The 10,574-nt window shown below is 41.8% G+C and overlaps 1 long non-coding RNA gene across 1 annotated transcript; it reads left to right on the plus strand.

The window, feature by feature from the left end:
- The first annotated feature begins 7,236 nt into the window (after positions 1-7,236).
- On the plus strand, positions 7,237-10,213 carry LOC134169206 (uncharacterized). Its single transcript, XR_009966815.1, has 2 exons — positions 7,237-7,430; positions 8,830-10,213. It is a non-coding gene; the product is annotated as an uncharacterized LOC134169206 (long non-coding RNA).
- The last annotated feature ends 361 nt before the right edge of the window (positions 10,214-10,574 follow it).

The raw sequence follows: 10,574 nt of genomic DNA on the forward strand, positions 1-10,574 counted from the left end.
GGGGCAGAATTAAACTTGTCGCAGCTAAGTAATTTGCCATAAAATGGTGAAAACCATTAATCTTTCACGGGTTCCATTTTAGGCTGTGGGAAGAGAGATGAATTTTTTTAATTTTTTAAATTTTTTTTTCAATGTGACTTCTGTACACAATACCAGAAGGTTGAACATGTATTTGCGTCTTTGTAAGCAAGTCCAAGCTTCTGGCTACAGTCCAGCATTTTTCTCTGTCCGTTAGGGCAATCTCCTACACAGTTTACCAGGGGAGGATGAAATTCCTCAAGCTGTTTCATAAACATTCATCACTGCAATCACGCTCCTAATAACAAGAACAGCAGACAAAATTTAAGACACTCTACACTGGGTGTAGACAGGGACTACAGAATCAGGAGTGAACCAGGAAAACCAAAGACCAACTAAGCCACTGTGAAAAGATTGAACAAGACAATTTTCCATCACTAAGAGTGTTGAGGCTCAGTGGAAGTAGGAAAACCCTCATTCTGTCACTCCAGACATAAGAAAAAGTAATACTTAAATGCAAAGGAAAGAGTCTGAGGAAGGATCCTTTTTGCACTCTTGAAAGTCTTGGTTCTTCCCTGTAGCAGTGCGCGACAGAGACAACCTACAAAGTACTTCAAAGCCACACAGTCTGTATTTACTTCCCTGGACAACCTTTTTAACAGTTCTAAGGAATCTCCCTTGCTAAAGTTCCTTCTTCTTGAATAAAGTCTCTAGAGATGACATCTGAAATCAGAGTCCTGTTGAGACCGTGGCTCCCAATGGGCAGCAAATTTTTTAACTTGCCCTGCATTTCACCACGGGACTGAAAATGGGCAGCGCTGACAGCAGTGCCTCAGGCTTCTGGTTAGGGTGACTCTTGTTATCAGCTCACCTTCCTGTCTTCCTTTTCTGCTGCAACTTACTCCCTTCTCTGCCAGTCTCACTAATTAGTGCAGAGGGTTTGTTTGTGTGTAGCCCTAATAAATTGTAATCACCTTAGATATAGCACTTCCTCAGGCTCCAACCTTTTGCTCTCCAGCCATGTCCTGTGCCAAGTACTGGGTGGGAAGGTTGAGCAAGGATTTCCTATGTACTGCCATCACCAGCAACAGGGGACTCAGATTTCCCTTCCTCATTTAGGCCTGTACTAAGGGCTACAACCATTAATGAATTATTTCCCTTATGAAAGCATTTCACAAAATTCAACAGGAATAAATCCAGAAAGTAATCAAAAGCCTGCAAAAAAATACTACAGACCTTCATTTTAAGGAAAAATGAAAGGAAAATTAAAGGATTTTAAAGCATTAAAGCATTTTAAAGGAAAATTAAAACTTCTAAAGGTCTGTGTTTTTGTGTCAAAACCTATGCAACTCCATGGAAAGCATATTTTTCTAGAAAAATAATAATTTATAGGAGACTCCAGAAAGGTTTCTGAAACTGCTGACAGCAAGAAGCTGATGGGGTGGGATTTCGTGGGCACACTGTGAGTGTATGAATGCTAGCCTCTCTACCACCGTCGGCTGCATCTGGTTTTCAAAGAAAGAGTAACATTTTCTGCAGTGTTGCTGGCAGGTTTCTGATGTGTGAATCTAGTGAACCTGGGAGCCCCACTGGGCTGTAACTTATGCAGAAGGCTGCACTGAGTCCTGGCAAGCCCGGGCTCCAGAATTTAATAGTGCAATAGAAGGAAACATGCTAATACGTCTACCTGAACTACTATTCCTTCAACACATTCCTCTGTGGTGTTTCTTGGCTTGCTGCTTGATCCCTCAGCTCTAGAATAGGAAAAAAAACACACCCCAAACCTAGTGCTTGAAGCTCCATTTCTCCCAATCCTCTGGGTAGCATATGTGGCAAAAATATCCTGGAATACTATAGCAAAGCAAAACCTGAGGAACAATTTTCTTTTCCTATTTAGTTAGTACTCAAGAGTTTCAAATATGTGAAAATCAGAAGTGCATCTTTAAGCGTTTAGATTTTCAACTTTTAAGATATTGCAAAAATCAAGATGCTGAGTGGGTTGCCTTTTAAAGCAGTCTTAATTAAAAAAGGTTTTTTAGACTGATGCTACAAATAAAAATCCCATCAATTGCAGCAGTTCCAAAACAGAGACCTACGTCTTCTCCCTAGTGTGTCTCCATTTTTACGGCTGTTTAAAACAATTACACACAACTAGTGTGAAATTGTGGTCCTATGGAAACAGAGGAACTTAGCACACGAAAAGATCCAACATACAGCTAGTGAAGTACTATGGAGGCTGTCTAATTTGTGTTTTCATAGTTAACGTATGTACAAGATTACACTCTCTACTTCAGAAAGTAGAGAGTTTTCTCTGACTCTTTGCTCTGTCACAAGAAAACAGCCTGGGTTAGTCATGCAAATGACACAGACATTGAAGGTTGTTTCCAACAGAAATAATGTTCAGGGTCAGTATTTCTTAGCTGGATGCTAGCTATATATTGAACAGCAAGTTTTAACAGGGTGGCAGTCACAGCACAGTGGTTGGTCTGCACAACATGCTGCTGTTGTACATTCCGTATAAACATTTGTTCAGCAAGGCAAGACAGGAATTTGGAAGTAATTTTTCCCTATATATTTGTGGGCTCTTTCCATTTGTCTTGGCTGGACAAACAAAAGCAAGAATCCTATTACTATTCAGCTGATGATTGCCACTGCTAACTTCTACTATTCCACAACTTTAGAACAAGATAGTTTTACATATATAAAATTCCAGCTCTCTGTTGTTCTTGTCCATAAAGCTGATATTCCTTCCAAATATCCAAAGTGACTGAATGACTGTAATATGTCATAAAGTTTGAGTCACAATTCTCTATATTTCATGGTGCCATTTGATGTAGCAGAGTCCTTAGACTCCTGTTGGAGTGAAAGAAGTCCCTTCACTGTGTTTAGTAAGCCTTGGATCAGCCTCTGGCTTGCTCAGTGCACTATTACGGGAGGTCAGTGACTCTCCTAGACTTCACCCTCTCTTCCTTTTGGACAGCTAATTAATTTATAAGGCCTTGGAATCTCAACAATTATCTTAGAAGAGATTTTGCAGATTTTTTTGTTTGTTTGTTTTAAAGGCTGGCACTGGAGTATGGGTTGTTCACAGACTGAGAATACCCTCATGTTCATAGGCCTCTTGAGAAAATGGAATCACAAGCCTTCAATAAAATCTAATCATCATTTTAAATTACTCCCAGATATAAGAGTTTAACCAAACACAGAAAATACCGTGGTGTTACTCCCCACAGGGTCTTATCACAGTCAACTTGGCTTCTACACTACAAAAACATCCTCAGCTCTTCAAATATGCCAATAAACTCCCCCTGAGAGGCAGGCTTCAGCAAATAAAGCCCTCCACTCATGCTACATCACCAGTGTTTGCTTGTTAGACTTTGGACGAAAGAGTCAAAAATCTCTCCACTGAACCAACAAGCTGCTAGAGGAGCTTAAAAGCATGGGAAAGTAGAGCAGTTGAAACCATAAAGATAGGATTTGGGACAAGGTGATGTCACAGCCTAGCATCCAGCATTTTTTAGTACGCAAACAGGAAAGCATTCAAACTCCAGAATGCTTCTAGCAGCCAAGCAGTTCTGCTGTAACATGGATGTCACTGGGGAGGTTTTAATAGACTTGCTATACTGAGCCAGCCTGAGGTCTTTAGAGAGTTACGGGAGAAGTGGAATATGCACATCTGGGAACTAAACCAAACCAATACTGATGCTTTCATCGTACAAGGCTTTCACTTGCTATCACATATAAAGGAGGTTGTATATTGTTTTAATTCTTTTTAAAAGCTCACACAGATTCTCCAGACAATTGTATTGTACATGGAGATACACAGAATAAAAAGCTTCGTTGATGGGTATCAGATGATAGCATCAATAACCAGAATAAAAGAAATTGGTCCCTAAGGTAATATATTATTTTTCTTTGAATAAGTGTAAGCTAAAGAAAGTAGTATGTTACTAGCCCCTCCTTCTGAGGTGATCAGAAGGCGATTTAATACATCCACAGTGTAATGATGTTCAGATGGGACACTGGGAAACAGAACTGGTCAGGAATGAGCGTTTAGTTCAAAGAAAGGAAACACAAAAATGGCAGCAGAAACATAGAGAACATTTTAAAAACTCTATTTGCTTTCTGTTAAAAGAAGTATCTTGAGAAAAAAATAAGGACAGCAGCTATTAAATGTCTAACAAAGATGTAATAGCAAATGCATACCTGCTACTATGAGATGCTGAGAAAAATCAATTTATGTTAGTAGCAACAAATGAATTAACATTTTGGGGGAAGGAGAGCTCTCAGGCTCTCTTGAGACTCAAAGAGCTTCTGAGTAGAGATATGCTGTGCCCAGCATTCTCTCCCCTCAACTCACACCCTATGCTGGCCATGACACAAGTGACATTCTGCCACTATTCCTTATTAATAAATCATAAAAAAAATCACTTAAAAATTACAGCAATTTCACCTTTGGCTTTGAACTGCAGATGTGTTTGCTACTTATCTCCAGAGTAGATGATTTGAGTGTGATATGCACAGTTGAGAATGATATGCACAGTGAGCATACGGCTTATGGCATTTGGCTTTCAAATGTGTATCCTTTTACATGTGGTCTTTGAAGCTCCTAACCAACCTATGTCTTCTATAACTCTATGAACATTTCTAATTATAAACAGAGTTTGAGGTATGTCTGTACAACCTATCAACAGTCATTAGACTTACAAAGCTGTTGAATTATCAAAGACCTCACGATTTGTGCTTTTAGTATCGCTCGTACTGTGTGTCCCTGGACTTCATAAATCTGTTTGAACCCAAAACGAAGCATTGCTTTGTGACATTGTTATGTCATCTGCTGTCTACTTCAGCCTAAGAGTGACTTACTTACTACTTTGGAGTGGCCCATGGCCCAGGCAGTCAGAACTCACTTGGAAACCCAGGCTGTCTTGGTCAGTTCCAGCCACCTGGCAAACCTGGGCTCCTCATAGATCAGGAAAAACGCTCAGTCAGCAAAATTCAGTGGTAACTTACTTAGGTGGAAGCAGGTTTAGACAAGCATTTAACAAACTTGACACTCTGCAAGGGGGCTGCTGTTGGCAGAAAGAAATCCAACAAATTCAGAACAAAAAGCTAATGCATGGATTCCTCTGATGCTAGCTTTTACAAACCAGAGCCAAAGAGTCCCGCAGTGATGAGAAAAACTGGATCAGGAAACTACCTGTAGAGTTGGGTATTCTGGGGGCTAGCTAAAGTCTGAATGTACTCCACGCTGCCACTTAAGTCCTCAGAGAGCTCATGCACACCAGAGTGCAGTGGCAGAACTGAATAAAGCTGCCCCTAAATGTTGTGGTGGGTACTGCTGCCTGGGCTTGTGACAATGCCTGCCTTGCAGAAGCCACAGACTTGTAACCGCTGTTTTCCCACTAACAGCACATTTTCTTTTTCACTCATGCAGAAAAATTTCAGTTCCTTACCGCACTTTTAGCAACCATGAGAGGATCAGTCCCAAAGGGGCTGAGGCCTCCACCTGCCACTTCAGCTACCTGAATTCAGCCCTCAAATCCCCAAGCGGCTTTTCCAGTGCACCTGCCTGGGGAGGCATTAGAGTTGTCTGCCTGCCTAAGTGACTGCCTCTCAGTGTGTTGTAACTACTGAGGTGTGGATATGTCCACTCCGTTACATGTTTAAGCCCTTCTTAAACAAGCTATTAGCAGATCTACATAACCTGCAGGTCTGCTTCTCCAAGCATTTTCTGTCCCTGCTGTCTTAGGGTCTGACACACGGTGTTTTCAGCAAAGGGGTTTCTTCCTGATTCACCTAACCAGTGCAACCTCTGGAAGAGAGTCTGCCCCTACCAGCCCCCCACCCAGAAAAAAAAAAAGGAACCTTCAGATATGTAGAATAACCAGCACCCTTCTCATAAGGGGAAAAAGAAAGACAATACCCTGCTCTCATGAAAAGGAACAGGCTTCCTTTTGGTACCTGTGCTGAGGAAAAGGCACATGGTGATGAATATTGAGATGTAAATGCATTCGTCCAGCATGGAGTTAGGTCCCCAGCTGCCCCAGAGCCTTGCCCTGGCCCTCAGCAGTTTCCACTAGTTTCAAAATCAGCTTTCAACTTCCAGGAGACTGCCAGGACTACTTACAAAGTGTCTGACAAGGTACCAGTTGGGAGCAGTGGATCCACTCCGTGCTATTAGTTGTTAGTACAGGACATGGGAGGAAACATGGGCAGGGAGAGCTGAGGGAACACAGAGAACTCCTCCCAGCCTGAGTTAGAAATGTGAAATGCATGCTTTGCAAGAGAGAGGTTTCCTTCCTGCATTGTTGCAATAAGGACTTCCTTAGCAAAAGATTGCATTTAATGCAAGTATGTTGTGGCTGTGGTGCATACACCATAATGAGTAAATGCAGCCTCTTGTGTGTACATGTGTGTGAGAGTTCTCTAAGTGCATAGTGACCGAACCTCAATAAAGGTCCATTGCAATTCCTTCAACCCAGGTGAAGTTACAACAGATGACGTTAATAGAGAATTTCCTCACACTGGTTTTCCCAGGCAGCAATAGCCAGAGGTACCATATCACAACTCTTCTGTCGTGAAAGAAAATGCTCCTTTTTTCGAGTCAACATCAAGACTTTCTTTCCTTCTGCTTTATCTTCTTCGGTAACAGGCTTATGCGAACAAGTTCTTGAGACGTTTGGATCCTGGAGGCTGGTTTACGCCTGTTGTGGGACCTCCTGGGAGGAGCTTCTCTTTAGCCTCTCATAAAAATCTTGTCAAGCTGAGAGGTATGTGGGAGAGTTTCCGGTCTCAGGTGAATTCCCCTCTCTCCTTTTCTCCACTTTGGGGTTATGGTATATTTCCTCAAAAGATGCTGTTTGCTTTGCTTTTTAAATGGCCTGCATCGTCTATGACGTGTGCACCAAGCTCAGGACTGACATGCAGGTCCCATGCCCTCAGGTATTTGTTTGTGCAAATACTGATCCCATTCACGCCTGGAGACTATTTTTCATGCTCAAGACAGCCATATGCATGTTTCTGGAAAACTTGGCCTTTTCTCTTTTCCAAACTGTTGATAATAAGCATCAAAAGGTTTTAACCTACATTTACTGAGACACTATCCCACAAATGGTTTGTAGGCCAGTTTATGTACTGTCCATACAGTCTTAGGGCTTTCTAGATGGAAGCAACCCTGGCATTGCCGGCGGGTTTTATATGACATGATTAGTTTGTGACGTTGGGTTAATCTTCAAAGAAACTGGACTGAAATAATGTATTTCCATTACAGCATCCACCTGGACTGACATCACAGTCTCACATAATAAACAAGAGCTGTGTCCTCTAAAGCCTTTCAAGCTTTCTGTTTTAATGAAGTTTTCAGTTTATGTAGAGCTTTTGGTGAAAATCCACTTTGAAAAAATTACACTGTGAGTGCCTTTATGCTCATGGGTTTCCCCTTTTCTTGGTAGTATTTTGTTTTGTTCTGTTTTCTTTACTAATTTTGCCAAGACTAACTTATGCAGGCTTTGGTTTGCTTTACTCCCAGGTTTCTACTTCTAACGTTTGTTTTTTAAAGGTTTTAGGATTTGGATTTAAGAATAAATATCTCAGGTTTTCAAAGTCAGAATAATTTGCTTTAGCGAGCTGGTGTATTGCACCTGTATCAGCTTAGTGGCACAAAACTTCTTTGGGGAATTTTTCATTAGAGACATCAGAATGAGAGCCTAGCCAAGAGCTGAAAAGACTGATTAAACTTTAAATAGTTTTACTAATGACACCGAGGGAAAATGGGCTGCATAAAGGATTTGCTTGCTGTGCGCTTGGCCAGTGTGAATGCGCTACAATTATTACCGAAATTCTTCATACTTGTGTTCAGCACTTTGTGTGTGCAAAAAACCTAAAGTATCAGAAGTTTTAGCAGGTAAGGCAGGGACTGAAACTATGGCCTGAAGGAAAATGTGCCCCTTTATTAAAACTGTAGAACTGGCTCGTATGTCTTAGAATCGTAATTACCAGCATTTTAAACCACAGCCAGATTTGGCGATATGTGCTGATACCCTTATGATGGACCGTGTGTGGTATTTTGTGTGACTGGCATGAGAGATCTGTCCTGCCCACCACACTTTGCGTTTCTGCTCATGACCTCAGCATGGTTTCATACAGGCAAAACTTGAGATTTGGCCTGTTGCTGCCATTTTAGCAAGGATGGGCCATTATACAACTATAGGTTCTTTTCTTTAAAACACAAATTAAGCTAAATCAGCTTAATTACACTGTATTTGCTCAGTCTGACTGGGCCCTTTGTCTGATGGAATGATCTGTCATGTAGGAAGGGCTGTCTGCTCTGAACCTCTCATTTCTCCACACCTGCCGCTCTTCCAATAGCTTTTATTTGTATTGGAAACACAAACCAGTATGGCAAACAGAACACTCAGTGGTGAGGGAAAAAACTTAATTGTGCTGAAGCTGGTCAACACCTGAAGTCAACTTCTAACGCCAGTCACAGGCATGTCTGTTGACTGAAGCTGGGGCATTTGCAGGGAAGATGCAGATCTAGATAAGTGTGCTCACAGCCCATCAGAGTTAGGCTCCTGGCAGAGAAGCAAAGCAATTCCTCTATCCTGAGCATGATAAAGTAAGCACACATGTGCCTCTCTGATGGAGGAATATAGGTCTTAGCTACAGACGGTCCACTGCTTAGGACCATTAGGCCGGAAACCATAGATACCCTGGTCTCTGGTGGAGCAGTGTCTCGCTCCTTTCTTTATGCTACCATGTAGGAAGGTCATGCAGGTGGTGAGTATTAACCCTGTCTCTTTCCTCTAGACCTCTGTGGCACTATTTTCTGGCACAAGGACCCAAACAGACAAGGGGGGTGGGTTTGCTTCAGCCCATCCTTCTGCCATCCTTATGCTGAGTAGTACTTTCCAAAGCTATCCTTGCTGTACTGCTTGAGAAGTATCTAAATCATTTTGTCATGGTTGGTAGGAATTGGGTGATCGACTAAAGCCAATTTAGCCGGAGCTGAATGAGAAAGCAGTCCTGCCAGACCCACGACTGTTTTCAACATGAAGCTGAGCATCCATCTGGACTAGACACAACTGTGTACTCATTCAGGAGCCCTAAGAGGACTCAGGCACACAGTGGGAGCCAGCCACATCCCTACCAGCTACTATGCCAGCATGTAACCCCTCCAAACAGCCTGCTGAGACTCCACCTGCACTTCTTTGCTCTGATTCGAGAACCCATAATTTTCCTCACCAGCTTCCTCCTGCGTCAGCCATCTGGGATGTCTGGTGAAGGAAACCTCTTCAACTGCTTGGACCCTGTTAATGTCAGCTCTCCAGTCACCCCCAGAGCACTCCTCAGCATCACCTCCTGGCTTTTTGGGTACCTTCAGAAATGAGATAGTCAGAGGTGTGCTGCAGCATATTCTCCTTCTCCTTCACTGTGAATTTTACACAATCACAAAATAGCTGACTTCTGAAGGGGCCTCATAATCATCAAGTCCAACCGTCCCTTGCTCAAAGAAGGGTCAGTTAAAGTAGGTGGATCAGGACATTGCTCAGTACCAGCTTTTGGATATCACCAAGTGTGGAGACTCCACAACTCTCTGGGAAACCTGTGCCAGTGTTTGATCACCCTTGTAGTAATTTTTTTTTCTTCTATTTAGATGGAATTTCTTGCATTTCAGTGTGTACCCATTGTCCTTTCAGTGGGTACCACCACATTCCTGGCTTAAGTCCACCATGATCCCTAGGGCCTGCTTTCCAGTTTGTCAGTGTCCAAATGTACTGGTACATGGGGTTATTTGTTCCCACGGACAGGACCTTGCATTTCCTTTTTTTGAACTTTGTATGTTTCCTGCTGGCTCATTTCTCCATCCTGTCCAGGTCCCCCAGAGCGGCACCAAAACCATTTGGTATACCAACCACTCCTCCTGGTATTGTACCATCTGCAAACTTGCTGATGGTACGGTCTGCCTCATTATCTAGACCATTAATGAAGAGCAATCAGGTGTTTCAAATGCTGAGCGTTTTTAATCTATTGGAAGCTCATTTTCTCATTTAACCATTTTGTTTATGAATACCCTGTTTGTATAATGTAAATCCAAATGATTCTCCATTATTCACCTTTATATTTTAGGTGTAGCATAAAGCCATGGGATTTTTAAGTGAATCATAATGGAATAAAACTTGTAGCGGACTATTTCCAAGAAAGTAGATTTGTTTTCAGGATGAACCACATGGACCAATATTTAGAAGAACCCTATGACTTATTTTTGACTAAAGTTTCTCTACAGAAACATTCTGTTTTCTAAAGAGGGTTTTGTGGCTAAAACACAGAACAAACATACTAAAAAGGAACAAAGGATGCATTAAAGGGTACTCCCTAGCCTTGAAGTGAATCCTAGAAATGCTGCAAATAGGATGTTCCTGCACAAAGAAATACATACATACATATATATATAATGTATGTATATGTAAATGAAAGAAGTGATATTTTTGCTTTCCATCCAACACAAGCATAGTCTAACTTTGGCAACTGCTGAGTATTGTACATGTTTTTAT

The sequence above is a fragment of the Pezoporus occidentalis genome, unplaced genomic scaffold (genome assembly GCF_034315485.1).
Source record: "Pezoporus occidentalis ecotype Australia unplaced genomic scaffold, CSIRO_AGI_Poc_V1 ctg34, whole genome shotgun sequence".
Taxonomy (NCBI): domain Eukaryota; kingdom Metazoa; phylum Chordata; class Aves; order Psittaciformes; family Psittacidae; genus Pezoporus; species Pezoporus occidentalis.